Source organism: Spermophilus citellus (genome assembly GCF_964194105.1).
Source record: "Spermophilus citellus genome assembly, chromosome: 4".
Taxonomy (NCBI): domain Eukaryota; kingdom Metazoa; phylum Chordata; class Mammalia; order Rodentia; family Sciuridae; genus Spermophilus; species Spermophilus citellus.
The window spans coordinates 105,826,383-105,854,303 of NC_138185.1; the positions used below are offsets into that span (position 1 = coordinate 105,826,383).

At 46.8% G+C, this 27,921-nt stretch overlaps 1 protein-coding gene and 2 long non-coding RNA genes across 3 annotated transcripts in view; 2 read left to right on the plus strand and 1 right to left on the minus strand.

Moving 5' to 3' along the window:
* HMG20A (high mobility group 20A) overlaps positions 1 to 3,386 on the plus strand; it is an 80,591-nt gene extending 77,205 nt beyond the window's left edge. The window contains exon 10 of the mRNA XM_081290146.1: positions 979 to 3,386. The gene's annotated coding sequence lies outside the window, so the exon portion shown is untranslated. The remainder of the gene's footprint in view (positions 1 to 978) is intronic.
* A 3,221-nt stretch (positions 3,387 to 6,607) lies between these two features.
* LOC308647151 lies at positions 6,608 to 19,272 on the minus strand. The gene is made up of 3 exons (XR_014021598.1): positions 15,721 to 19,272; positions 11,284 to 11,421; positions 6,608 to 6,915 (listed from the first exon to the last, which is right to left on the minus strand). It is a non-coding gene; the product is annotated as an uncharacterized lncRNA (long non-coding RNA).
* Positions 7,274 to 27,581, plus strand: LOC308647150. The gene is made up of 3 exons (XR_014021597.1): positions 7,274 to 7,535; positions 23,130 to 23,286; positions 26,664 to 27,581. It is a non-coding gene; the product is annotated as an uncharacterized lncRNA (long non-coding RNA).
* The last annotated feature ends 340 nt before the right edge of the window (positions 27,582 to 27,921 follow it).

Sequence of the window (27,921 nt, forward strand, 5' to 3'; positions counted from 1 at the left end):
AATTATGATTTAATAAAATTCTGACCAGCCCATTTAAAAAAATATTTTTGTAGGTATATAATGAAAGAATTTCCTCAGCTTTCACCTTTCTTAGGGCTCACTGGTACCCAGTCACCAGTGGAAACAGGAGGAAGTCATGGGTGATTTTAAGTTGAGAGGTGACCACTTTACATAAGCTCTAAATCTGTTTTGCAAGCCAAGTGCAGTAGCACACGCCTGTAATACCAGTGGCTGGGGAGGTTGAGGCAGGAGGATCAAGAGTTCAAAACCAGCCTCAGCAAAAGCAAGATGCTAAGCAACACAGTGAGACACTGTCTCTAAATAAAAATACAAAATAGGGCTAGGGATGAGCCTCAGTGGTTGAGTGCCCCTGAGTTCAATCCCTAGTACAAAACAAAAAATCAAAAAATTATGTGTTGCTCAATTGATATATATTTGACTGAGGATTGACCCCAAAAAAAAACAATCTTTCATATATGATTACATTTTTATCAATATAAAAATATTTATTCATTATTTGTGCACAACACATTCCTACACAAGCAGATATCCTCAGGTTTATACTGAGGAAACTTGGTTTTGATTGGACTAAAGTGGGGTCCTAATTCCCCTTATCAGTCCTGATAGTTACTTTTCTGTGTTCAGCTGCTTATTTGCTACCTCCCATTGTTGCTGAACTGGAGCAGGACCATGCTTCTCATTGAAATGTTGACAGAAACATCTCAATGAGGATGTCTGCTTGCAGCTTTACTAGCTCTTTCTTTTCTTTTTTTTTTTTTCCCCCCTTTGGTGCTGGGGATTGAACCCAGGGCCTTATGCTTGCAAGGAAAGTACTCTACCAACTGAGCTATATCTCCAGTCCCTAGCTCTTTAATTTACATACTCCTTAACCCTTATGAAAATAAAATAGAGCGTTTTTTAAATCCATTAACCCTAACCCCTTCTAATCTGTCTTTCCTTTTTGGTATTCCCCCACAGTATATAGGTTTTAGAGCTCCCAACTTGTTCTTGTAAGCATTTTTACTTGTGCGGAATGAGAAGCCATCCATGGATTTTTGAACTGAGTTGGAGCAGAAAGGACTGCAGATCCCTTTACTTGGGAAAGAACTGTCAGTGAGTGAAATACCTTCACCCCAAGAAGCTGCATGAGGGAGCAGCAAAAGGCACATGTGTGTGAACTTCCTGTGGAATCACCCTCCAGTGATGCTTTGAAAGTGTGCAGCCACTCTCCCAAGTCTTCAGCTCCCTATCATTTCCATTTCTGCTAAAGCAACTCTGCATATATTCTGCTGACTAGGTGACCCTGAAGCTGACATCTTCTGCAGCAGAAGGAAGACTGCCTATTGCTGCCATTCTGATTGGACCCTTTTATCAGTGGAGCTCCACTTTTCTTACCTAGCTGTCACTTTTTTTTAATGCCTTTGGGGGTGATTTTTGCTTCCCTTCACCCCCACCAAGCTGTACATCTCCATTTTCTGACCTCTGGGCCTCACTACTCAGTGGGGCTCTGAAGGAGACTTTCTCTCATTGGATGGGCCCAGTCTTCTCCCATCGTTGCCCTGCTGTGACTCCAAAGAAAGGAGCTTCTTGTTGACAGTGCCCTGTGGAGCCAGGCTGTGTTTCCTGCCCCCACACGGTGCTCCGTGGGTGCCCGCCCTCAGCAGGCTCTGCGACTGCAGCCCTGAAGGAGAATGGCTCTCCTCCTGCCGCCCGCTGCTCTCTGAGCATTGCTCCTGCACAGAAGCCGAGTCCCAGCCTCAGCAAGGCTCTTCTGTCTCGTCTGTTGGCAGTGTCTTTCGGAGCTTTTTTGCCAAGGAAAAGGTCATTGGTAAACACAAAGGAAAGGAGTAGTTCTCATTTGGTATTGAAAGAATGTCCAAAGTTGATCCTCAGTGAAAATTGTGGGAATCCCTGCTTTTTTAGGTAATCAGATCCTTGGATGTAGATAGGTAGGAGAGGCTTTGGGAATGGTCTCTTGTGCTGACTGAATGGACACGGAGGAATTCTCATGCCCTTTGTCTTCCTTCAGTAGCCATTAACTGCCAAATCTAGGTGGAAAAGTCAGCCTTCCCTTCCTCCCTCTACTTAGTAAGGGATTTTTGTTTTTTAACGGCAGAAGTGAAGAGGGTTCTGATTCTCTCCTCAGGGTCTTTTTTTTCTTTGTTTCTTTCTTTTCTTTATGCTCTAGAGCACAAGGCTAAGGTGGCAGCTGAGATCTTTGGAACCAAAGCAGAGCATGCTGAGCCCATTGTCTAGGCACCCCACCACCAAAGGCAGGTGGATGGACGCGTGGCCCCTCTCATAACATGCTGACAAGCCAGGGTGCAAGCCAGAAACCCCGTCGTGTCTCGTAGCTGCACCATCCTGTCCTCTCAGCCCTGCGTTCTCCCTCTTTGTTCTTTCTTAGTCCAAAGGAAAACAACAGCAAAAACAATAACAAAAATCTTCTTTTTAAAATTTCTTATGTGGACACACATCAAATTTCCATGCACTGAAGCCCACACACCGCCATGTGGCAATTTTTTAGAATAAGACCCCTTTCTTATCTATTGCTATAAAGCCAGCCAAGTCTCCTGCCTCTCTGTATTTTCCACCGTCCCTGCTCTCATCTGCTGTTTTTGCCACTTCTCTTAGATTTCTTGCCTGCTACATCTAAGCCAGAACTCATTGTCCGTGGCAGAAGGTTGTCCAAACTGGTTCAGGAAGTTTGTGTCTGCCGCCTGCCAAATGCTTTCTGTCCTTTTTTCCTTCCTCCTAGTGTTGCTGTTTCTCCTTCCTGTGAAGTTTTGTGCAGCTTCAGTAGTACTGTTTTTATGACCATGAAAGGCTGTAACTTGGTCCAGAGGTCATCCCTGACCCTAGCTGGACACCTCACAGTGACCAGACATGTACATGAGCTCACCAGAGCCCGCAGTACCCAGTCATCGGTGCAGACGCTGCAGCTTGCTTCCCAAATGAGGGCTCTCCCAGGAGCCCCACACCCAATAGGTGTGACTGGGACTCAGCTGCCACAGAACCTCTCCTCTGCACTCACCAAGCAGGTGGAGGGGAAGTTATACCCTGGCGCAAGACCTAAGTCATGTTCCCTAATAAATCTGAAGAGGTTACTGCACTTCATGTTCTCAAGAAATAAGCTGTTGCCTATCAGTGTTTCCAATTAACTTCCTTCCTTTTATTAAAACACAAGCAGCAGCTGGGGAAAGGGAGAAAAGATTGTTTTCTTTCTGACAAATTTTAGAAAAAAATATTGTGTATATGTGTTTGGAACTGTTGAAATGCCAAGTTTTCTGTACAAGTGTTTTTGTAATTAAACTTTTAGATTTTGTTTTTTAAGAAGTTGATATGCTTGCTTGACATTTGTCTCATTAAAACTTTTCTATGTCGAATCCACCTGATCCAGTTTTACTTGCATTGTAATGAAAAAAGAAGACCTGCCTCTGCTTTTTCCTCTTAAAGCCTTTGTCAACCCTACATTCATCACAACTATTAGGCTTTGAAAACAGTAACACATTTATTTTACTAATTGCTTATTCAAAATGTGTCTTCACCTGTTTGAGATTTCAGTTCTTTGAATGTATGTTATAACAATACAATGAGTTCTAATTCATTTTAATGTGGCAGTAGCATTCTGGAGGCGACTTGAAGGAGCCTTTTAAGTCAGTGACTCTGAAGTCCCCTTGAGGAGATCTTTTGACAGAAGGGGTAAGTTGTGCTTAAATGCTTGTTTTGTTTTTTGTTTTTTTTTTTAAATAACCGCTACTTAGCCATTCAAAATATTTTTAAAAGATGTTTGTTACCTATTTCTACCACGCTTTTACAATCTTCAAGGGAAGGCAACCTGGTTTCCAGGGCCTACTGTTCTCCAGGTAGCCTGTCATCTGGCATTGAACAAGTCTCTCTTTTGTTTCAACTCCATCTTGCCCCAGAACACTTGCCCCAGCTCTCCTCCAGTATTGTTGGAGGGATAGAATTAGGCAGCAGAAGTCACCGCGCTTCAGAAGATTGGAAGTGTTTTTTATGTGATGCCAAGAATGATCAGCATATCAGAGTTATGATTTCGGTTCGACCACATTTAACAAAACCCCAAATAAGCATTAGCTTAAATAAGAAGCAGATCTCTCTCAGAGAAATGTCCACACCAGTCCAAGACTAGTGTGGAGGCTCCCGTTGGCACTATAACATGGTTTTTCTCAAGGTCACCTCATGGTCCAAAATAGCCCCTTGGCCAGTAGCCATCACTTTGAAATTCCTGGCAGCATGAAGACAAGGCAAGGACAAAACGGGCAGGCCTAGATTAGTTCCAGGACTCTTCCTAGAAATCATAATCAACACTTTCACTTAATTTGGCCAAAACTCAGTCACATGACTGTAGCTAGCTGTAGGGGAGACTGAAAAATGTCATCCTTGTGTGGACATTACTGATAATATATAGTAATACACAAGTTTTAGTAAGGGAGCAGGTGGAAATGAATATACTTTTACAACTCATTTGACTCCATTAAGCCCAGCCCCACCATATTAGTTAACAGAATGTATTACCTTTCCTTTGCCTCTTGGCCATCTGAAAATGACCACTTCCTTGTTTTCTGGATGTTGAAAAAGAAACCCAAAAAAACTAGCTTGGGGGCCTGAGTTGGCATTTCCTGTTCCTACCTTAGCTCCTCCCCTATCGGTCAACAGCTGGCAGCCAGGCTTGTTTGGTAAAAGTCAACACAAACAGGTGGTAATACTTCCTCCAGTTGTTTGTGCCCTTTCTCTAACTGTTCTGCATCTGCTGGATTAAAACAACACCAGGATAATCTTTCCCTAAGGTGGGGATATTGAGAGATTGTTTGGCAGTAAAGTTCATAGCTACTTCCTGCTCTCTGAAAGAATTTCCTGCCTTGCAATTGAGAGTTCCAAGATGGGCTTTTTCTTTGTTTTATTTATTTACCTTTGACACGTAGCCTGCGCTCAAATACATACTTTACAATATCTGTAGATATAAACACCGGCTCATACACTAGCTCATAAAAGGGGTGGGGACTCAGTCAGGAAAGATCCAGCGAAAATGTTAATGTCTATTCATTCAACTGGAATGGGAATATGTGCCTTCAGAGAGAAACTTTCAGCAGATATAGAAACGTACAGTCTCTAAGCCCAGCAAAAACAGAAAGAAGGAGCTACTAGAGTGTAGGCATAGCACTGAAAAATTAAGATCAGGCAATGCCAATTTTCTAGACAGGACTTTTGTAATCACCAGCAACACTAGGTCAGTGGGAAGGTCCAATGGTTACAAGGCTAGGGGTTCCCTTATTTGTATCTGCAACAATCCCACCAACACTGAAGAGCCAGAACTAAACAGTTGCACTATTTGGACTATAAAAAAGTGTTTGTAAAACATGGTTTCTGATAGTCCAATAGGAAAAATAGGAAGTACATAAATAGTTCTTAAACTGAGTCCTCCCACATCCACACCCCTCCCATTTACTGGGGATTGAACGCAGAGGTACTTTACCACTGAGCTATACCCCTAGTGTTTTTTTGTTTTGTTTTTGATTTTTTTTTTAATTTTATTTTGAGGCAGAGTCTCACTAAGTTGCCCAGGCTGGCCTCAGCCTGGAACTTGAGCTCCTCCTGCCTCAACCTCCCAAATCAGTGGGATTACATATATGTTTTTTTTTTTGTTTGTTTGTTTGTTTGTTTGTTTTTTTGAGACAGAGACAGGGTCTTACCAAGTTGCCTTGTCGCTAAATTACTAAGGCTGGCTCTGAGCTCAGGATCCTCCTGCCTCAGCCTCTTGAGTGGCTAAGATCATAGGTGCACACCACCACACCTGGGTGCCCAGCTATTCTTGCTTGTATTAAGAGTTTTAATAAAGGGTTTTTTGTGTGGTTAGTTTTTTTGAATTGTGTGTGTTGCATACCAGGGATCAAACCCAGGGCCATGACTATGCTAGACAAGTGTACTAACCCTGAGCTATGTTCCCATCCTCAGGTAAAAAAATTTTAAGGGGCTGGGGATGTGGCTCAAGCGGTAGCGCGCTCGCCTGGCATGCGTGCGGCCCGGGTTCGATCCTCAGCACCACATACCAACAAAGATGTTGTGTCCGCCGAGAACTAAAAAATAAATATTAAAAAAAAAAAATTTCTCTCTCTCTCTCTCTCTCTCTCTCCTCTCTCTCCTCTCACTCTCTAAAAAAAAAAAAAAAATTTTAAGGAGTGAAAGAATTGCTTGTATCTTGCCTGACACTAGAGGGTTTATCTATAAGTTCAAAAGGGAGTAGATCAGAGTCTTGGGGGATTAGTAACTTAACTAATAAATACTTTTTTTGCAATATAAGCAAAATTTATATTGTGGAGATGGGGATATTGAGAGATTGTTTGTCAGTAAAGTTCATAGATACTTCCTGCTCAACCCAGGACCTGGCACATGCTAGGCAAATATTCTAGCACCTACCCCAACTGCAGAGTTCTTAGGTGGTTAAATCAGTGAATCCATGGAAAATGCATAAGAGTAGAAAACACATAAATATAAATTTACAGTTTATGCAAGACTCAGGAATGAAAGAAACAATTAGACACACCCTGTAGGTGAAGCACTCTGTTCTGCTTTTTATACAAATTATGTCATTTAATTCCTATAACTTTACAGAGTAGGATTACTATACCCACTTTGAATAAAGAGTCAGAGATGATAAGTAACTTACACAGTTATACAATTAGAAACAGGTAGAGAAGGATTCAGCCCCAGATTATTCTATTCCACGCCACTGTAACTGCGCTGTCTTGGAGGTGTCTGGTGACTTTGGTAGGAGTTGACAGCAACAGCCTAGTGTGGTGGCTTTGAGAGCTGGAATTAGATGTATTCGTCCAACAATATGTGTTGAACTTCTCTCTGTATCAGGAACTGTTCTAGGTCCAGGGAGTTTGTATCCTGCTGGGGGAAAAGAGAGGGTTAAAAAATGACCTAACATACTCACTTCAGCCACTTACCAAGATGGAATGGTACAAGCTAGGGTCCAGGAAAGGCATTTTTGAAAAAGTATCTTTCAAGGCTGAGACAGGAGGACCGTTGAGTTCAAAGCTGGTGTCAGCAAAAGCGAGGTGCTAAGCAACTCAGTGAGGCTGTGTCTCTAAAATACAAAACAGGGCTGGGGATGGGGCTCAGTGGGCAAGTGCCCCTCAGTTGTTCAATCCCCAGTACCAAGAAAGAAAAAGTATCTTTCAAAGAAGGACCAGGTCGATTGGACAAAGCCAGTCCCGTGAGAGGCCAAAGGAACAGGAAGCCCACAGTCCCAAGACAGGAAATAGCTCTGGAATTCCAAGGAAAAGGAAAGAGTTGGAGAGGCTAGAGCCTAGTGCATGGGAGGAAACGCAACTTGGAGCTGCAAGATGCGCAAATTGCGTGGAGCCCATTAAGATGACAAAGAGCTTGAAGTTTCCTGTAAGTGTGTCGTGCAGAGGGCTCTACACCAGTGACAAGATCGGATTTGTAGTTTTAAAGGATCCCTTGCTGCAGAGAGGCAAGAGAAGAATTGGGAGACTGGTCAGAAGGTTGGTGCAGAAACCCAGTAGGAAGTGGCAGCAGCTTAGCCTAGAGCAGTGGCAGTGGGGGTAGAGAAGAGGAGCTGGATTCAGGGTAGGTTTTGGAAATACAATGGACAGAAGTTGCTAAAGCACTGGATGTAGAGAACAAAAGAAAAGGAATTTTGAATGATTCTAGCTGATAATGAATTCCACTGTTATGTATAATTATAATGCACTAACAAAAATGTTTTGTTTTGGGTACTGGGGATTGAACTCAGGGGCACTCAACCACTGAGACACATCCCCAGCCCTATTTTGTATTGTATTTAGAGACAGAGTCTCACTGAGTTGCTTAGCCCCTCACCATTGTTGAGGCTAGCTTTGAACTCATGATCCTCCTGTCTCAGCCTCCCAAGCCACTAGGATTACAGGCGTGCACCACTGTGCCTCGCCCAATGAAAAATTTTTTTTTTAAATGATTCCTGCTGGGGCTGTAGCTCAGTGGTAGAGCACTTGCCTGGCATGTGTAAGGCCCTGGGTTCAATCCCCAACACCACAAGAAACTGGGGGGAGAAAAAAAATGGCTCCTACTTTTTGGCTTGAGCAGCTGGGCAGTGGCTAGAGGTGCCACTGCTTGAGAGAGCAGATACTTAAGGACAAAATATGCAGAACAGATCAAGAATTCCATTTTGGACTGGCTAAATTTGAGATTCCACCAGAGGATTAGCCCCTGGGGAACACACTTCAATCTCTCTGCTATCAGTTCAAAAAAATTCCTTTCAGCTCTTAAGTCCCGTGGTTCCACGAGATTCTAACTTGAGGTCAGTATTTGCTAACATTCCTTCCATGATCAGCGCCTGCGCACACGCATAGACCCAGTTACTCAAGCTGCTCATTGAACTATGAAATTAAAGAACAGTCTCCTTTTTAATTTTGCAAGCTCCTTAGGAAAAGAAGTTTTGAAGCCTTGCATCTGCATTTGTTTAAGAGTGGCAAAAAGCAGCTGAATGTTGTAGGATATAAAAATCATACCATAACCTGATGGCTCAAAAATCCTGGGATAAGTAATGGAAAGTGTCTGCTTAGAGGAGACTGGCTGCAAATATATTTGGCATCATTCAAAGAAGGGTAATGTGAGAAGACATCAGTGATACAGCCAAGAGGTTTCTCATCTCAGCAAACGGGCTGCTGCTAAGGGGCTTTTGCCTTCTTCAAGGCAGCTGAGGCCAGACAGCAGAATGCGAGATGAAAACATTCCATTTTTCTTGGGGGCTGGTGAATTCTTTAAGTGAACTTATATTTATCAAAAGAAGTTCCTATTCCTAAGGACAGACTGATGGGTCATTTTGGATTTTACTCATCCCTCAGGAGAATATTTTAGATATATTCATTCATTCAGGCATTTCCATGTATTTGCTACCTTTGAGGTATAAATTTGAGGAAGTCCCTCTCCTCAGTGAGCTCACAATATAACAAAAAATAGATACAAAATCTAACTATAATTGAGTCTGATAAGCAGTCAAACAGCTGTAAGCAAAATGTTCTGGAGAACAGAGGGAAAAATTCAGTGGTTGTGTTTGGCAGAGGTCAAAAGAAGGCTTTAGCAGGATAACATTTTGAGCTGGGCCCTAGAACAAGAATAGTTCTTTAAAAGAAGCTAGAAATAGACCTGGAAATATGAATGCCTTGTTGGTGTATTCTCAATAATTGTGACTGGGACACAGGTTATATCCAAGGGATGGATTAAAAATAAAGGCAGTGAGGTGTTTTTCTTTTTTCTTTTCTTTCTTTCTTTCTTTTGTGTGTGTGTGTGTATGTGTGTTTTATTTTTATTTATTTAGTAGTTGTTGTTGGACAGAATGCCTTTATTTTATATGTTTACTTTTTGTTTTTAGAGAGAGAGAGAGAGAGAAATTTTTTTTTAATATTTATTTTTTAGTTATCGGCAAACACAACATCTTTGTTTGTATGTGGTGCTGAGGATCGAACCCGGGCCGCACGCATGCCAGGCTTGAGCCACATCCCCAGCCCCTATATGTTTACTTTTATGTGGTGCTGAGGATAGAGCCCAGTGCCTCACACATGCTAAGCAAGCACCCTGCTGCTAAGATATAGCCCCAGCCCATTAGTGAGGTGTTTTGAAAAAGGATTGTAAAGGGGCCTTGAATGCCATGCTGAAGGATTTAGCTTTTATTTTGTAGTCACCAAGGCTGGTTTTGCAAGACAGTAACATGAGATTTAAAAAAAAAAAAAAAACTACACTAGAGGTTATTAATATTTTTTTCTGCCATGAATACCTTTGGTAATCTAGTGAGGCCTGTGGGTCCTTCTAAGAAGTTTTTTTGTTTTGGTTTGATTTGGGTTTTTTGCAGTAGTAAGGATTGAACCCAGGGTCTCACATATGCTAGGCAAGTGCTCTATCACTGGGTCACATCCCCAGCCCACAATAGTGTTTTTTGTTTTGTTTTGTTGTTGTTGTTGTTGTTTTAACATTTTTTAGTTGTAGATGGACACAATACCTTTACTTATTTATTTTTATGTGGTGCTGGGGATAGAATCCGGTGCCTCACCAGTGCTAGGCAATTGCTCTACTACTGAGCCACAACCCCAACGCCCCCCCCCCAATGTTTTTAAGTACTTAAAACACAAATAAAGTTACAAAGCAAGTCCACTATGTTGAAATATAGTTACCAAAAGTAATAAAAATGCAGTACAGCCAGGTACAGTGACGCACACCTGTAATCTCAGTGATTTGAGGCAAGATGATTGCAAGTTCAAGGCCAGACTCAGCAATTTAGCAAGACCCTAGGCAACTTCATGAGACCTCATCTCAAGATAAAACATAAAAAGGGATGGGGAATGTGGCTCAGTAGTAAAGTACCCCTGGGTTCAATCTCCAGCACCAAAAAAAAAAGTGTTATATAGACATATTTGTGCTTCTTTAAAAAAAACATTAAATAACATAATCTAGACAACAATAGTGATCATAATTTTAACGTACTAATGATCATAAGTGATATTTCAACATCGCTGTAATGTGGTATGAAAATACCTGTTATTCTATTAATGGCAAAGCCCAAAATTCCCACTGATACTATTGGGATTTGTTGGCAACATTTATCATCAAAGGAAATGCAACTTTTCAGGTCCAGGTTTATGAAAATCAAGATGTAACTTTCCTATCCATGCTTGTGGTCCCCAGGGTCAGTGCTCTTGAATTCAAGGCAGGGAGGAGACACTGGATAGGAGATTGATAAAATAGGACAATAGCCAGGCATGGTTGTGCATGTCTGTAATCCCAGAGGCCTGGGAGGCTGAGGCAGGAGGATCATGAGTTCAAAGCCAGCCTCAGCAAGGGCAAGGTGCTAAGCAACTCAGTGAGACCCTGTCTCTAAAAGTGCTGGGGGTGTGGCTCAGTGGTCAAATACCCCTGAGTTCAATCCCCTGTGCCAGGAAAAAAAAAAAAAAAAACTAAGAAGAAGACCTGTGGCGGGAACAGAGCAGAGTTTGTCTTGGTCCCTCCTGGCCCCCCGGATGGAAATCCCTCTACAGGGACCTGTGGTAACATCCAGCCGAAGCAGTAAGCCATCATTAAACCTTCAGGCAACTCTCCTCAGACACAGCCTGGTGTCCCGAATTTGTACAGCTGCTATTGACCCCCCTCTTTGGCAGGCATGGGGAACACAACAAAGCGGACATGGCCATGCTGTCATGGCGCTTACTCTCTAGTGGAAGAAAAGGGTCTAACAAACGGAAGCGGACATCATATCCCCACCTGGGCTGCAGGCAGGAAAGCAGTGGTGCTGTTCAAGGAGCATGTTGGCCGGAGATAGGGAGCCCTCTGAGGAAGCCACGCTCAGGGGGGATCAGGGAAAGAAGGTGAAGGTCAGCTTTCCTCGGTGCTTTAGAGGAGCTGAAAGGAAAGGAAAACAGGGGAGCTAGAACAGAGAGGTGGGCGAAAAGTGGGAAGAGGTGGGTAGGCCTAAGACTGCAAGGTCATCCCATCCTCAGGATTTGGGATGTTTTGAGTACAGGTGGAAACTGTTGACGCTTTCAAGAAGGGAAGTGATATAATCCAATTTATAGCTTTAAAAAATTCTTGCGGGGGGGCTGGGGATGTGGCTCAAGCGGTAGCGCGCTCGCCTGGCATGCGTGCGGCCCGGGTTCAATCCTCAGCACCACATACCAACAAAGATGTTGTGTCCGCCGAGAACTAAAAATAAATATTAAAAATTCTCTCTCTTTCTCTCTCTCACTCTCTTTAAAAAAAAAAAAAAAAAAATTATTGCGGGCCAGGGATGTAGCTCAAGTGGTAGAGCATTTGCCCAGCATGTGTGAGGCCCTGAGTTCCAGGCCCAACGCCACAAAAAAAATAAAAAATAAGAAAATTCTTCTAGCTACTCTGCAAAGAGCAGATGGTAGGGAGCAGACACGGAAATAGGGAGGTAGTGGTGCTGTGGCTGTGTCCCGCTAGAGGTGGCATTGGCCTGGACTGAGGCTGCAGTGGTAAAGGAGAAAGGGGGGTGGGGTGGGGGTAAAGCCCCCTTGGAAGAATGAACAAGATAAAGAAGAGGGAGGTGGGGAGGCTGCAGGTGGGAGGGAGGGAGAGAGCAACTGTGGAGGAACTGTGAGGCCTGGAAGGGGCAGACAGGGTAGGAGTGACCCAAATCAGAGATCACTGTGGCAGGCAGGCTCATTTGAGATGCAGGGGTATAAGTATGAGTAAGTATTTTTTATTGACAATCTGACAATTGAGAACTTAAAAGCTAGGTCTAGACGTAGGATGACATTTACCAAAAATTCCAAAGAAGGTTTTTTTGTTGTTGTTTCCTAGCATGGCTTTGCAGGCAGTCAGACCCCATCAACTTGTACCAACAGTTCACTGTCTTATCCTTTGCTTTACTGCCAACCTCGACAATTCGTCCTGCCCTTGATACCAGAACCACATCTGGACCAGGTGCAACTTTTCTCTCGGTTTAAATCAGATGGCATCTCTACAGTTGTTCAGAGCATTTACTAACATAGGTTTCCTGCACAGAATTCTGCAGGGGGAAGCTTTACATCTGTAAAGATGCTAGACATTCCTTCCAGTGAAGCAATCCCTGCTTATCTTGGCTGATTTCATAATAAATGTGACTGAGAACTGGATGAAAATACAGGACAGACCAAGTGCATTGCAGCAACTAAAACATGCTAACAACATAGAGGAAAGGGTAGAGATTACAGAAAATTATAAATTGTGATCATGCACAAGGAGGGGTTTCACTGCAGCCTGAAAACTTGACCTGCAGCTAAACAGGGCCAAGATTAATCATGACTTGATCTTATACATAAGCTGAAAGATCTTTTCTAAAGATCATGTCCATTAAGGCAGTAAAGACATTTTTTGCAGGATATGCCATAATGAGCTCCAGGCATTTAATGAGAGACAAGTGCTACTGTTGAAAGCGTAACCTTCTGATCTGATCTGATCTGAAACTGAAGTGGGCATGCTTGCTCTGCAAAACCAGGCCCCAGTTGTGTCCGCCAGTTGACAAGGAGGCTCATGTTTTTAGATGCTCTGTTGCAGTCAAACATCAAACCTTCTGGGAGAGGTTTTTGTTTTGTGATTAGGTAAGGATTTTACATGTAAGGAGCAAGCAGCCAGCCCCACACTGCAGGACCAATAGCTTCCAAAGACAGAAAAGTAAAATACAGCATCAAGTAACAAACAAACAAGAGAGCTTGATGGTGTGCCCCCAAAGCTTCTGGAGGAACCTGAGGCGTTCAGAGGCAAGGAGCTCTCAGCTTCCACCTCTCAGAATGGTGGCTTCAGGTGAGGGTAATCGCCTGGCGAGGAAATATCACCAGCATGAAAAAAGTGTCATGTTGATCAACCTACTTTCTTTTAGCCTTCGGATGTCTCTCCCTCATTCAAGAATTTGTGTGATGTCCTCTCAGCTCTTACTTTGATATGTGGAAAGGCTTGGGGCGGCTGACCTGCCAACAGGATGCTGCCTCATGTCCTGAATCTTACCACCAACTCCTGCCTTGATTGCTGCACCAGCTTCCTCTTGCAATCCCAAGGTCAGAGGATTGGAGGGGCAGGACAGGAATAGAGCATGGTCTCCCAGGCAGAAATCTTTCAGAATGCCTGAGCCTCAGCTTGTTGGCCATGGGTCTGCCTTTCTGGTTAGGAGGAGGGGACCTCCCGTCTCCCTCCAAATGTCCCTGTCTTAAACCCATGCAGTACAAAACAAGCCAGTTCATTGTGTTCTTGGATATAAATATTGATTCTGGGTGATGTTAACATTCTGTTCATAAAAGAATGTAACATATTTCTCCCACACCATATTAGACTGATGTGTTGTTTGGCCAAGGGAAGTACAGATTGCTGGCTTCTGCAGGGAAATGTGGACATTTAAATGCATGCAGCTTTTGGAAGTCTGGGGAGCAGTCTCAGAATAGCAACCAGGGCCTTTGGCTGGCTCCAGCTCGGTGCTCCTCCGTCCAGTTTCTCCCTTCCCCCATCTCCATGTGCGTGTTGCTTTGGCATTTCTAATCACTTGTAATTTAGGAAGATGCTTTCTTGGAATTATATCTTTGTTTGTTAAGGAAATGTGGGGCATTTGCTTTCTTCAGGAGGCCCCAGAAGGTCAGAACCAAACATTTTAGTTTTCTTCCCCTGGGGAAAAAAATCTGGGAGGTCTCCTTCTCCTGTTTTTCTCCCCTCTCCACGTGGGAGGGGAGGGCAAAGGCTTCAGAGCAGAGGTGGTCCCTCCAAGCATTCCACCCAGGCCCAACCAAGTCCAAGACTCAGATGTGCTGACTGCCTTGGCAAGGCAAGTTCCCCACATTCCACAAGTGCTCTTGAGGGGGAAATCTAACTCAGGAGAAAGTGGAGCTCTTGATGGGTATGCATGCTCTCTCGCATGCCAATGCATCGCACAGACAGATCCCCGGCCGGTATTTCTGTATTTCTCTAAGGGAGTGGTAGAGCTCCTTTCCAGATGTGGCAGAGAAGCCTGGGACAGTGCTGTCAGGAGAGCCAGCGCCCTCTGCTGTCCTGGCCAGGAAGCTCCTCAGCAGTAGGAAAGAACCCCAGGGGTTCTGGAAAGCCAGGAGCTCTGTTAAAATCCACAGCCAACCCAGCTCCGTGGAGGAGGCCTGGAGCTCCTTGCTGTTCACACCCTGAGCTTGCACAGGACTGGTTCCCCTCCATCTAGCTGGCTCTTGATGTTTTGTGGCTGTGAACGAGCCAGAAATGATGAGGGTTTACATTAAAACCCCAAACTTCCGTACAATCTGCTGGGCCGGGGTCCAAGAAGGTGGGGAGCAGTGGCGCTGTCTCCTCCTCAGGAACCCGGCCAGTGGGCCCCAGCAAGGTGAGACAATGGGGGCAGCTTGCCCAAGAAGAGCAACCCTATACTCAGGGTTGACAGGCAGCCCCGCGCCACGCCCTGGCCTGGAAGGCAGTTTCTAGAGGCCTGGCTGCTCGGAGGCTTCCAGCTGAGTGGAAGCTGCAGCTGCTCCCATTCAGGCATGCTGGCATCTCCCAGGGGCCTCAAGAGCTGGCACAACCCAGATATTGGCTCAGTTTACAAGCTAAGACCCAGCTGCCACCCCCTCTGCCCTGCTGACTGCCAAGACAGCAGCTCCACAGCAGTCGGGCTGGGCTTGCTGCTGCAGGAGTGTGTGTGTGTGTGTGTGTGTGTGTGTGTGTGTGTGTGTCTTCACCAGAAGCGGGTGCATGCTGGTGAAAGGCCAGGTTGGGGGGTGAGGGGGGGGGGCAGCGAACCCATTCTTCCACAACCTTTCAGTTTTGCAAGAAAACGAAGCCTAAAACAATCCATTTTTGTGTTTGGGGAAGGTTTCCGTTCTATTTATTTATTTCTTTTTGGTAAACCGATCTCCTCTCTGCTGGGAGATGAGAAAGCCCAATCCACCCAACAGCCCTTTAACAACAATGCCCTTCTCTCTCTGGGACCAATTTCCAGACTGCAGAGCAGTCCTGACAAGGTCAACAGGCTGGAGCTGTGAGCGGAAGATCTTTATCTAGGTGGGAAATAGGAAAATCATTTGACTGATAAAAGGAAATACAATAAATAGCATCTAAATTCCTGGCTGTGATCCCCGGAGCCCCTCCTCTGCGGGAGAAAGTGCAGGGGCAGGAATACTTGTGCTGCTCCAGCATGTTTAAAAATAGCACACGCGGCACGCGGCCCCTTCTTACCTTCCAGAAAGACTTCATTACCGGATCCTCCAGCCCCAGCCTGCAGAGCCGCTGCTGGCGCTTTCTCCTCCCTGCGCTGGGTTTTTCTTTTTTGGAAGCGCGAGGCAGCGCGGGTGTGATACATTTTACTCACGGACCAGCTCCCGCTCAGCTCGTTTCAATCTAGGCACGTCTGGGGTGAACGGTGAAAGTCCATTGTATTTAATGGGGTGTTAACTCTGTTTATTCTAGGGGACTGGTGCCGTAATTTTACACTCTGCAAAACTAGCAACTTGAAACTCAAGTGCTGTTCCCCTCTCCCCCTGCCCACCCCCGTGGTCCGAAATCCCCAGACCCCTCTGGCTCTGCCAGCAGCGTTCCTCTAGCTCAGGCAGCCAAAGGAGGCCTATGTGGGGTGGCAACTGGGAATTCTGGGGTGCACCCAGCTTTCTGGGCCTGTTAGCATTGGTGTGGCCTGGGGCAGATCTTTTAGAAGCTCATTCTCATTATTAAATGGAGATTTCTAATCCGCCTCACTACCTAGAAATGCTGCTGACACATGACAATCTTGTGATGGAGAAACACCCCACTGGAGTCTATAAAGACACTCATCCTCTGATTCCCAGCTGGGCCACTTCTGCATCACCTCAGAAGCCATTAAACCTCCTACAACCTGTCTGTCCACCAGAGACTCACAGATTTGAGCTGCACTGTAAAGGCCACTAATGAGACTGGGTCTTCATGGCACTTTTGTGATCTTCTATCTCCATTATTTCAGCTAATTTTTTAGAGGGGGGTGGGGTACTACTGGGGATTGAACCCAGGAACACTTTGCTACTAAACTATATCCCCGGTTCTTTTTATTTTGAGACAGGGTTTCACTAAGTTGCTTAGGGCCTTGCTAAATTGCGGAGGCTGATCTGGAACTTGTGATCCTACTGCCTCGGACTCCTGAGTCCCTGAGATTACAGACATGTGCCACTGCACCCAGATTCACCTTTCTTAGTTGGTGTTCTACCCTAAGGGCCTGACCCTACAAGGTGCTGAATACATAAACAACTAGATGGTCTCTTTGAACTCTAAATCTTCGAAACTCAACCAAAAGAAGGAAAATACATGCTGTTCAGTCCCTGGTACCAAAAAAAAAAAAAAAAAATACATGTAGTAAATTATACCGTCTGTGTGAACAATGTCTTCCATTATTCCCATCTGATCTAAACACCTGATTCTTTGGGACCTTGAGGACCTTCCTGCATCCCTACTGCTCAAACATCAACTGGACCCACGTGATCTTCTGGAGCTAGCTTTGCTTCCTGCATGTAGATGGCCCAGATCTAAACCCCGCCCAGCCCCTCCTTCTCTGGAGTTCCTGATCTCTATTTCCAGCTCCCTCAGGTCTTCACCATCTGGTGTCCTGCAGAATCCTCAACTTAATTCATTTAAAATTAAATACATATTCTCCCCAAGCCCGTATCTTCTCCAGTATCCACCAGCTTAGTAAGAACTTCACTGCAATTGGGTATGGTGGCGCACACCTGCAATCCCAGCTACTCAGGAGACTGAGGCAGGAGGATCAGAAGTCCAAGCTCAACCTCGGCAACTTAGTGAGAACCTGTCTCAAAGTAAAAAGAGCTGGGGATGTAGCTCAGTGGTAAAATGCCCCTGGGTTCAATCCTCAGTCCTGCCTTTACTTCTATTATCTCATTTAAGCCCTGGGAAATTTCTATAGGATAAGAATTGTCCCATTTTGTGGATGAAACTGAGACTTAGCTAGGTTTAAAGACCAAAGGTTATGTGGCAAACATACCTTTCAGAATTGAGATTTGAACTCAGCTCTGTCTTATATTGCAAAACCCATGTTCAAAGTCTTTAAAGTAGTAAGTTCAGTACCGGACACATACCAGGTAGACCAAGGTTATTTTCTTTATACCACCCCCCCCCCCCGCCCAATCTTAAACTTTACCCTCTTTAACAAGGTACAGAGGCCTATTCCAACATGGGTGGCTTATCTCCCCAAATGCATCTCCTTTCACTCCCCCGTGGCCCATCTCCAACACCACCAATCAGGCCACATCTGGCCACTCACTATTTCCCAATCTTTCCCTTTTCTTTCATATCTTTGTCTTTGCAATCCTCTTTCCATGGGTCACAAGACTTTTTTTTGTCCCTTTTCCGTCCTTTGTCTGCAAGCACCAGGTCAGACAGCATCTACCCTGTGATACTTCTCCTGATCCCCCAAACCAGAACCCATGACTCCAACCTCCCTTTGCCAACGCCCCTTGTTATTTTATTCGTGCCTATTTTGTGCTGATTGTATTGAAGCATGGCTATCCGGGCCTTTCTCTGTGCTGTCCCTGTATCCTGGGAGCCTGGCAACATGCCTGGGATCCAGCAGGCATGCAGTAGAAGTTTGTTTAGTTCAATCCTTCATCCCTCCCTATGATGAATGCTTACTTCAACCATCTTGCAAGGGTTAGATGTCTCTGAATTGCTGCTGACGACGTCTGTTCTCTCTGACTTCTATACCCACATCCCCATTGAAGCTGCTCTTGGCAAAGTCACCAGAGGCCTCTTATGTTACTAGGCCCCCCAGCCCTCTCTTGCCCTAACCCTCCTACTCTCAGCAACATGGAGCACAGCTGCCCCCCTTCTTCTGTGAGCCTCTCCTGGCTCCACAGCCTGTTGTATTCTCTGCCTCTTGACCTCTTTCCATCCCGCATGTGACTTTCGGAAATGAAATGCCTCAGGCTTGTCCTGGGCTCCTTTCTCCTCAATGACCAGCCTGTTCCCTACAGTTTAAAACACTGCCTCCACCTTCAGCTCTCAGCTCTAGATTCAAATATTTAATGACCTGCTTGACTTAGATGCTACTTAGGTTTCAGGCTTAAAAGCCTAACAATTGACTGTCTCTGCTTTGCCCCGAAAGCCTTTCCTCTCTTGGTCCTTCCCTTTAGCAAAAGACACAATCGTGATCATGGGTCCTCTTCCTGGGAACTTGGCAGCCACTCTCTTGGAAGAAGAAGAAAGTGTCCTGGCAGAGAGGCGCAATCCAGGAATGTCCAAATATCGTGGATTCCAGCGTCTGACTTGGGCTTGGAAAAAGAACAGATTCTTTAAGCTAATATTTGATGCTCAGCAGGTTTGGAGGTTTGGCCCAAGCCCATCTCATCAGTCCCAGCTTTCATCTCAGCCCTAGATCAGAAATGGACAGACTGGTCCAAATCTGGCTCATGGTATATTTTTATACAGCCCATGAGCAAAGACTGTTTCTTATATGTTTTAATAATTGAAAACATACCAAAAGAAGAATAATATGTTGTGACATATGAAAATGATACATGCTGGGCACAGTGGCAAACGCGTGTAACCCCAGCTACCCGGGAGGCTGAGCCAGAAGGATTGCAAGTTCCAGGCCAGATTGGGGCGGGTAAACTCAGTGGGAAAGTGCCCCAGGTTCAATCCCCAGTCCACACATCAAAAAAAAAAAAAAAAAAACTACGATGAAATTCACATTTCCGTTTCTATAAAATAAAGTTGTATGGAACAAAACCACACTTGTTTGTTTACTAATAACCCACCTGTGCTTTCATATTGCAAGGGCAGAGCTGAGTAGTTGAGCCCAGAACTTACAACCTTCAGAGCCAAAAATATTGACTCTTTGGCTTTCTATTAAAAAAAAAAAAAAAACTTTACTAACCCCTGCTCTAAGCCAGCTCCCTGTCCCCTAAACATACCTTACAAACTTCCAGTTTTATACAAATTGATCTCTGTTCCTCTGTCTGTCTGAATTCTACTCACTTCAGGCCTTACCAACCCAGCCTCTTCTAGAATCTTCCATCCCTGCTCCATCCAATGGTTTCTCCTCCTTAGTAATAACTAATGGTGGTGACTTAACCACCCAGGGCCTTTTCTGAGGCATATGTCATGTGTCTTGTCCCGATTGGGAGCAACATGAGGAGAAGGATGGTGGCTTGTATCCCGGGCCCAGGGAAGGCCTACATCATGAATACTTAGAAAGTAGATGTCAATAAACTCTTTCTGAATGGGCTCCTCTTTTCTGCCATTTCCCCTATTTAAGTCTGAGAGCTGTCTCCCTACTGTATTCACTTAGGTACTCTCTTTTAAGGAAAAGGCATATTTCACCCAAGTTTCCCCCAGCTGAGCACCATGAGGTGCTACGAAGACAAGGCATGGAGTTTCGAGGGCAGCTTTAGGAGAATGCCCGGGCTCCTGGGGGGCAATGAGGTGGAGCAAGCCCCAGGCTCTGGTGCCAGCTCAGACACTGGCATCGGTTTGGCTATTGCACCTGTCCTTCCTCCATTTCATCATCTGTAAAATTGTCAAGTGAAAACTGGATACTGCTTGAGCAGAGGAGCCCCTGAAATCCTCCTCAGCTCCAAAATCTAAGGATTGTGTTTTCCTCAGGGCAATGAAAATCTCCAAGCTCACCTCCCAGGAGAAGCAGCCTTGTGAACCCCAACCGGCCCCCCTTCAATAGCAGCCTCTCAAGAGGCCCTCTTATGCCTGTTCCTTACTTAAGCAGCCCAGCAACCCTGGAGGACAGGCATTATTATCTCCATTTGGCAGATAGGAAAATGAGACTCAAAGAGGAGAAGCGACTTGCCCAAGCAGGGACAGCGTGTCACGGGACTCCAGAGGTGTCATATCAGTGTGTGTGAGATGCTCCCTAGGACCATAATATAGCCATGATTCTCAGATTTTGATGTTTGACTCACTGGAGATCTTGTTAAAAGCAGATTTTGATTTAGTCGCCCTGGGGTAGGGCCCAGGATTCTGTATTTCTAACAAGCTCCTATATGATGTGGATGCTGATGATCTCTGGACCCCACTTTGCTTGTCAGGGAGTGTACAACCTGTGCAGCTGTATACAGCAGCCCTGCCAAGCACACAGCTCAAATGTAGCAGAAGTGAGGTCTGATGTCAGGTCTTTGAACTCAAAGTCCAGTGCCCTCTGAACCAAGACTTCACGAAAACCACTTCCTCTCTGGGAATGTGGGTGTCTGGGAATCTAGAAGAAGCTTGAAAAGGAGAAACTGAGGTCTGTCCTGCTGGCCTCAGCAGAGGTTCTTTGGAGCACACATAAGTAGACGTCTGCATAGGTTTGAGGCCCTGAGGGAACCAGAGGGAGCCAGGGGGCCCGCACACCTAGCCTAGTGGCAACCTAGGGCTGGAGAAATGAGGCAAGGCAGCTGGGCTCCTGGTCTGCAGCTCCAGGGGTGGCTAATGAACAGGGCGTTCTTCCCTGCAGGTGCTGGGAAGGGGGATGAGGCTGGCAAAGAGAGAGAGAGTTGAAGCTGCAGCCTGGGAGGCCTTAATTCCCGGATCCTCCTGCCACAGCTGAGCTGGCTCTGGGCCCGTTTCTGTTTGCTTGGAACAGTCTGACATTTTGCAAGGAACTCCTTGCACACGGGTGCGCCTTCTGGCCTCTCCAGGGTAATTGCCCAAGAGGCACAGGTGCTCCTTGCTGGGGCCAGTTGGGGAAATCAGCATGACATAGTGTACTGTGGACGCTTTGTACACTGTAGAGTGTTGTCCAAATGCCAGGGTCGTGGGGCGGAAGGTGGGTGGGCAGTGAGGTGCAGCTCTGGAAGGGCACTAGAGGGGCAAGAAAGGCTTTTGTGGGAGAGTCTGGAAGGTCTTGGGGCAGCAGGGAACTGGGCATTACAAACAAGGGAAGGGGAAGGGAAAGTGGCAAACTTGCAGGGGGGGACCTGGACTTACACACCGGGCCCTGTCACTTGTCAGCTGCAGGCAAATTTCTGTAGTCCCCCAAGTCTCCTGTGTCTCCTGTGAGAGGCAATGAAGCAACAGGGGCCAGGACATCTCTGCTGGGTGCTGTGGGCTTGAAGTGTACTGGGGCGCCCGACACCGTGTATGTGAGTTGACTCTCTGAGGCTTGCAGACAGCTGAGCCCTGCCTGGTCCTGGAGGCTGGGACTGGCCCTCACCAGCTGCCTTCCTCTCCCGGGGCCTGGTTTCTCAGGTGAACAGTGAAGAGGGGTGCCCTCCCCATCCTGGCTGTGCTCCAGATGGCTGCAGGTTCTGGCCAGCAAAGCCCAAGTAGGATGTCCACTCCGAGAGTCCACCCTCATTGACAAGGCTGAAGCAGGAAGAACCTTCCAGGGCCAAGGTGAAGTGCTGCTGGGGAGAAGGTTCCTGGAGCCAGTGACTGCCCAGAAGTACCTTCCCCTGGACATCTTCTGCGGTCCACAGGCTGTCAGGGTGGCTCAGTCACCAGATGCCCAGTTAGATGGAGCAACGGACGCCCAAGGTCATGTCTGGGCAGTATGGTAAACCCAGGGGGCTCCATCCCAGGGCTGTGCTTCACCCCTTCTGTTCCCACGTCCCACATCTCCCTCTCTTTTCCTTTTCCTTTCTTTCTCCCCACCCCCCACCCAGTGCGGTGCTGGAGAATCACACCCAGGGTCTCCCATGCGTGCCAGGCAAGCTCTCTACCACTGAGCTAAATCCCCAGCCCACCACTCTCTTTTTGAGCAGATCATATAGTTGTTATTTCCAAATACAATATTCCAGGGCAGCCTCTCAGGAGCTAGGAGCAGGATCTTGTCATTAAAGTCTGCAGGATCAGGTAAACCTCCTTAGTTTCTCCCATGTGGGGTCCTGTCCCCAACCTAGCATTGATAGAGTTAGAAAAAAATTAATAATATATTAATACAAGACACCAAGTTAAATTTGAATTTCCAATAAACAAGCAAATAATATTTTAGTATAAGTACATACTATACAATTTTTACACATGCTATGCTGAAGTCATTTGTAGGCCCAGCACAGTGGTGCATGCCTGGAATCCCGGCTATTCGAGGCTGAGGCAGGAGGATCAAAAGTTTGAAGCCAGTTTCAGTAACTTAGTGAGGCCCTAAACAATTTAGCAAGATCCTGTCTCAAAATAAAGTAAAAGGGCTGAGGGTGAAGCTCAGTGGAAAAGCACCCCGGATTCAATCCCTGTCACCATGTAAACAAATATATAAATAGTTACTTGTTGCTCACCTGAGCTGTGGCTTCACTGTTTTTTATCTGGCAACCTTCCCCACTCCCCACCGGCTCCAACCTAACTCCTCTTTGGGAAGAGCTGGAGAAGAACAGAGAGGGCCATGGTCCCACCTTTGGGTGGTGGAGTCTTTAATGAGCAGCCCCTGATGACTCTGCCTCCACTCTGGCCTCCTTGCAGCTGATGCTGGCTGGTGGTGGAGGCTGAGCCGTGGCCTCCCCTGACTCCCCCCGCAGCAGCCCATTCTGTGTTCAGTGGCCGCAGCATCGCAGCTTTCTGATCTCTGCAGGGCCCGGTGCTGGGAGCATTCGCTGCTCTCCAGGTCTGTGCTATTCATTACTGATACTCAGCCACTTTGCCTTTGTTGGCAAGCACCTAAAGCATAGTTTATTCTTCCCTAGCTCCAAGTGGTGGTGCAGGAAAGGAAGCCACAGATTCCAGAAGAAAGGGCTCCCACCGGCCCGTCAGATTTTCACACTTGTGGGGTGGGGGCAATCCCACTTCTGCCCCCAGCGCTGCAGAGGAGAGCAAGGCCACCAAGGCCGGTGATGGCTAATTGTAAGTATTCCCTGGAGGGGATGCAGGCTGCCCAGCTGTTTTGTTCAACTTTATCTCTGGGTGTACCTGGGAGGGTTTCTGGATGAGGTTAACGCTTGCGTCATGAACTCAGTAAACCAGGTGGCCCTGCTCAGGGTGGGTGGGCCCGGTCCAACCAGTTGAGGGCCTGAACAGGCTCCAGGGTCAAGCTGGAGAACACTGTCTCTCCAGCTGACTGTCCTCCACCTGGGATAATGGTCTCTTTTCCTCAGACTCAGGCTGGCACTTATACCATCAGCTCTCTTGCTCTGGACTTTTTGACCTTTTAAATCTGTGAGCCAATTCTTTATAATAAATATCTCTGTGCATTTATGATCTCCTACCGGTCCTGTTTCCTGGAGAACCCTGGCTAATACAAGCCCCTTCCATTCTCCTCCCCACCCGCTTTCCACTGTAAGAGACCCACATGGGCACACACCCCCCAGCACCTTCCAGAAGCCAGAGCTCTCTCACATGCCTCCTCTCACTGTGCCTGGTCCCAGGGCTGGCTTCCCCTGTAGCAGACTGAGTCACTTATGAGGAAGCTAAAGGGACAAGTCAGCAAAAGCAAAGGAAAGTGGAGGCCGGGCTTGGTGGCACACGCCTGTGATCCCAGTGGCTTGGCTCAGGAGGCTGAGACAGGAGGATTGCAAGTTCAAAGCCAGCCTTAGCAATGGTGTGGCCCTAAGCAACTCAGAGAGACCCTTCTCTAAATAAAATACAAAATGGGGCTGGGGACGTGGCTCAGTGGTTGAGTGCCCCTGAGTTCAATCCCCGGTACCAAAAAAGAAAACAAAAAGGGGCGGGGGAGGTAGGACAAGGAAGCAAAAATAAAGAAGCCAAGCAAGGCTGTGGCATCCAACAAACTCACACATGGGGTGGCTTTGGCCTAATACACCAAGAGCCCAGGGACAATTAACAGTTGTCCCAGTCAGGGGCAAGAGGACTGGGGTACTTACACCTCCTTACTCCCTACCATAGGGGATAAATGTCCAGGCACTTCCTGTTCTGGGGGTGCAGACAGTGGATCTGGCAGCCGGACCGACCAACAGAGAGGGGCAGGTACCAGGGAAGGGCTACCCGGAGTGAAGGGGTGAGGGTGGGGGAAAGGCCTGGGGAAATAAAGAAGGGACACAGGGGGGCATGCTGGGTGTAGGTCAGGAGGCTTTGCCTTTGGGTGGCCCACCCCAAGCGCACCTCTGAGTCTGTTTCCCTCCCCAGAAAGGGTGGCGCACACGTCTGTAATCCCAGCAGCTCTAGAAGCTGAGGCAGGAGTTCAAAGCCAGCCTCAGCAACTTAGTGAGGCCCTAAGCAACTCAGGGAGACCCTGCCTGTAAATAAAATATTAAAAATATATAAAGGCCTGGGGATGTGGCTCAGCACCCTTGGGTTCAATCTCTGGTACCAAAAAAAAGGTTCCCTAGGAAAGTGAGTAATGCACCGAGCTCCTGCCCCACCCTGCCAGTCCCCAGTCCCAAGCTATTTTTGTCTTACTCTAGTAACAATAAGCCATTGTAAACACTTCCTGACTAATCCCCCCAGTGAGGCCAGGAGGGGAGGGGCAGCTCCTAGGACTGAGAGGCCAGTGGGGTTCTGTCACACAGCAAAAAGCTAGGCTGTTTGCTCTCTGCAGGCAGCAGGTATCCCTGTCACCCGCTGCGCACCAGATCTCCCGTGAGGCCCTTGCCTGCCTGACTTCATTTCCCCTCATGCCCAGCCCTGTGCCCTGTGTCCCCACGAAACGGCTACTGTGAGCCCATGTATTCAGAAACCTCAGGCCCAGAAGTCTAAGTGGCTGATCCAGTGTGGGTGGCTGGTGGTGTCCTATTTCAAGCGAGGCCTGCCAAACCCCACCACTGGGGGTCTTTCTGCACCTCTGAGACCTTGTACCCAGGAGTCCCCACTGGATTCCATAAGAGGTGGTGACACTGAGACAGGACTGGATGAGCCAGGAAGAACCCCCCCCCCCCCCCCCGCCCTGGGGGCCCAAGAGACCAGGCTCAGCCATTTGTCCCATATGCAAATCAAAGAGAAGAGCAGGGGAAGGGTGGGAGAGGAGCTTGAATCAGCTCGGTCACAGCAGGAGGAGCAGATGTTGGGGTACAGTGTTAAAGAGCTGTCTTCCAAGTGACTGATGGAAACTTTGAGGTTTAAAAAAAAAAAAAAACAAAGGCAAGGGTTGGGGCTTTTGTGGCGGGGCTTTGCATGCTAGCAGTGTGGAATCCTGGTCTGGTTGGTCATTATCTCAGGACTGTGAAGCTCCAGGAGAGTCATCATCGCTTGAGGGCCAATTCGGCTCCCAACGTGAGCAGATTGCTATAGCAGGGCAGCCTCGGTTCTGTCCTAGTGATGGGGGGGACATCTCATCATGGGTGGTCCCTTCTGTGAGGCTTGCCCATTGCTTGGGGGTAGTCTTGGTTCCTTGTCATAAAGATGCTATCAACCAAGCCTGTTCCTGGAATCCAAGGTAACCGCAAAACAAAGTGGCTCAGAAGGAAAAAACTTAAAATGCAAACGGAGTCAGAGAGGAATGAGATGGCGTTGGCTAGGTCCACGCCTGGATCTTCCTTCAACTGGTCAGGCTGAGTAAGTGTTCTGGCACCAGCCATGCAGGGCACACCCGCAGGAGAAGCTCGGGAGAAACTTCTACGATCAGAGTCATAATGGAAAAACACAGAACCTTGCGGGACTTCCTCCCCTTCGACTGGGTTCAGGACTGACTCTATATTTGGATTTGCACGTGGTACATGAAGGGTACCTTCTTCTCGTCCAGGCTGAGGACCACTAAAGTAAGGTCTCTTTGTCCCTGACCAGCCCTGGCTCACAGGGGGACCTCAGGGAGTAGCTGCTGCCTCTGGCTTCCTGGCTCTTGTCAGTGAAGACACACTTCAAACCTTCTATCTGCAGGATCTGCAGGGCCCTGTGCAAGATGAGAGGGTGCTGCCCTTTCACCTTCCTCCCTGGACATGATCACGAGTACAGATGCACTTGGTAAAGTGCACAAGGCTGTGCTTGTTGGCTTGATGAAGTTGAGATCCTTGTCAGGACAACCGGGAGCTGAGGAACGGCAATGGTGCTCAGTGGTCACCTTCACTTCTGAGCGTGACCGTAGTTAGTTCCAGCTTCCCAGGGTAGGAATCACCCTGAGGGTCCCCAGCACCCAACCCAGGCACACATGGCAGCCACTCAGAACTGGATTGACCTCAGTCACCACAGAGCTACAGGGTCTGTGGCTTGGGCTTCTTTTTTTTTTTTTTTTTTTTTTTTTGGTCACTAGGAATTGAACCTAGCACTTTACCACTGATGACATCCAAAGCCTTTTTTATTTTTTATTTTTGAGACAGGTTTTTTTTTTTCAGAGTGGAAAATAGAAGTTTATTAAAGGATAGCAGAAAAGACTTCTCCCGGAGGAAGAAGGAGTCCCAAGAGATGGAATCCGTGGAAGCTCGGTTGTCTCCCCATTTTATAGCTGAGGTCTTCATTTAGCTTTCCCCAAGACAGGGTTTTACTCTGTTGCTGAGGCTGACCTCAAATTTAAGATCCTCCTGCCTCAGACTCCCAAGTCACTGGGGATTACAGGCATGGGCCACCACACCCAGTTGACCTCATGTTTTTTCTAAGAGAGGTGTTGATGTGGGGTCCCTGACTGGCTTCCATTGGCTTCTTCTCATCTTGTTTCTTTGTTGAGTACACGTCTCACACCTGCCTCTCCCCCTTCTGGCCTGAAGCCCCAGGAACTCTCTTCTCACAGAGGCACATGGGTTCTCCCCAGGGTTCTCTCTGGTAGGATGCAATTTCACCGGCTCCCCTTCCTGTCTGACACCCACCACCTCTCCATGGTCCACACAGGGAAAAGAACATTGTGGCTCCTTCACCTCCCAACTGGGGAACTCAAGTAAACAATTCCCCTCCGTTAGCCTCAGTTTCCCTTTCTATAAACTAGGAGGATGGATTGTTGGAATTATTAGAACATAATTCACACTAGCAGCCTCATAAATAAAGTTTATTATCTCTTTGCCTTAAACAATCTCATCCCTCCCTTCTTTTCTTCTATTTGTCCTACTAATGCTGAATAGGCTTGATTTATTTCAGAGACAGGTAGAAAGATTGCCCTTCAGAGCTCTAGAAAGGTTGGGCACTTTGGCGCATGCCTATAACCCAGCAACCCTGGAGACTGAGGCAGGAGGATTATAAGTTGGAGGCCAGTCTGAGTAACTTAGTGAGATCCTGTCTCAAAATAAAAAATAAAAAGGGTTGGGATGTGGCTTAGCGGTAGAGTATCCCTAGGTTCAATCCCCAGTAACAACAACAACAAAAAAAAGTTCTAGAAGGGGAAAGAAAAAAGTAAGCAGAATTACTTGCTCCAAGGAGAGAGGACAGTCCTCAGCCCAGCTCTGAAGTCTCCCTGAGGAGTGGAAGCCTGAGTCTCTGGGTGAGGATGGTGGATGGAATGAGGAGCTGTCGGAGTTAGCTAGGAAAGCTGAGTTTTAGGAGCTCTTCCAAAGTCCTGTTGCCTAATTTTGTACTCATAATTTTGTTTTAAAGAATGTGTCAGTCAATTTCCTGCCGTTGTGATAAATCAACTTAGAGGAGAAAATTTTTATTGTGGCTCATGGT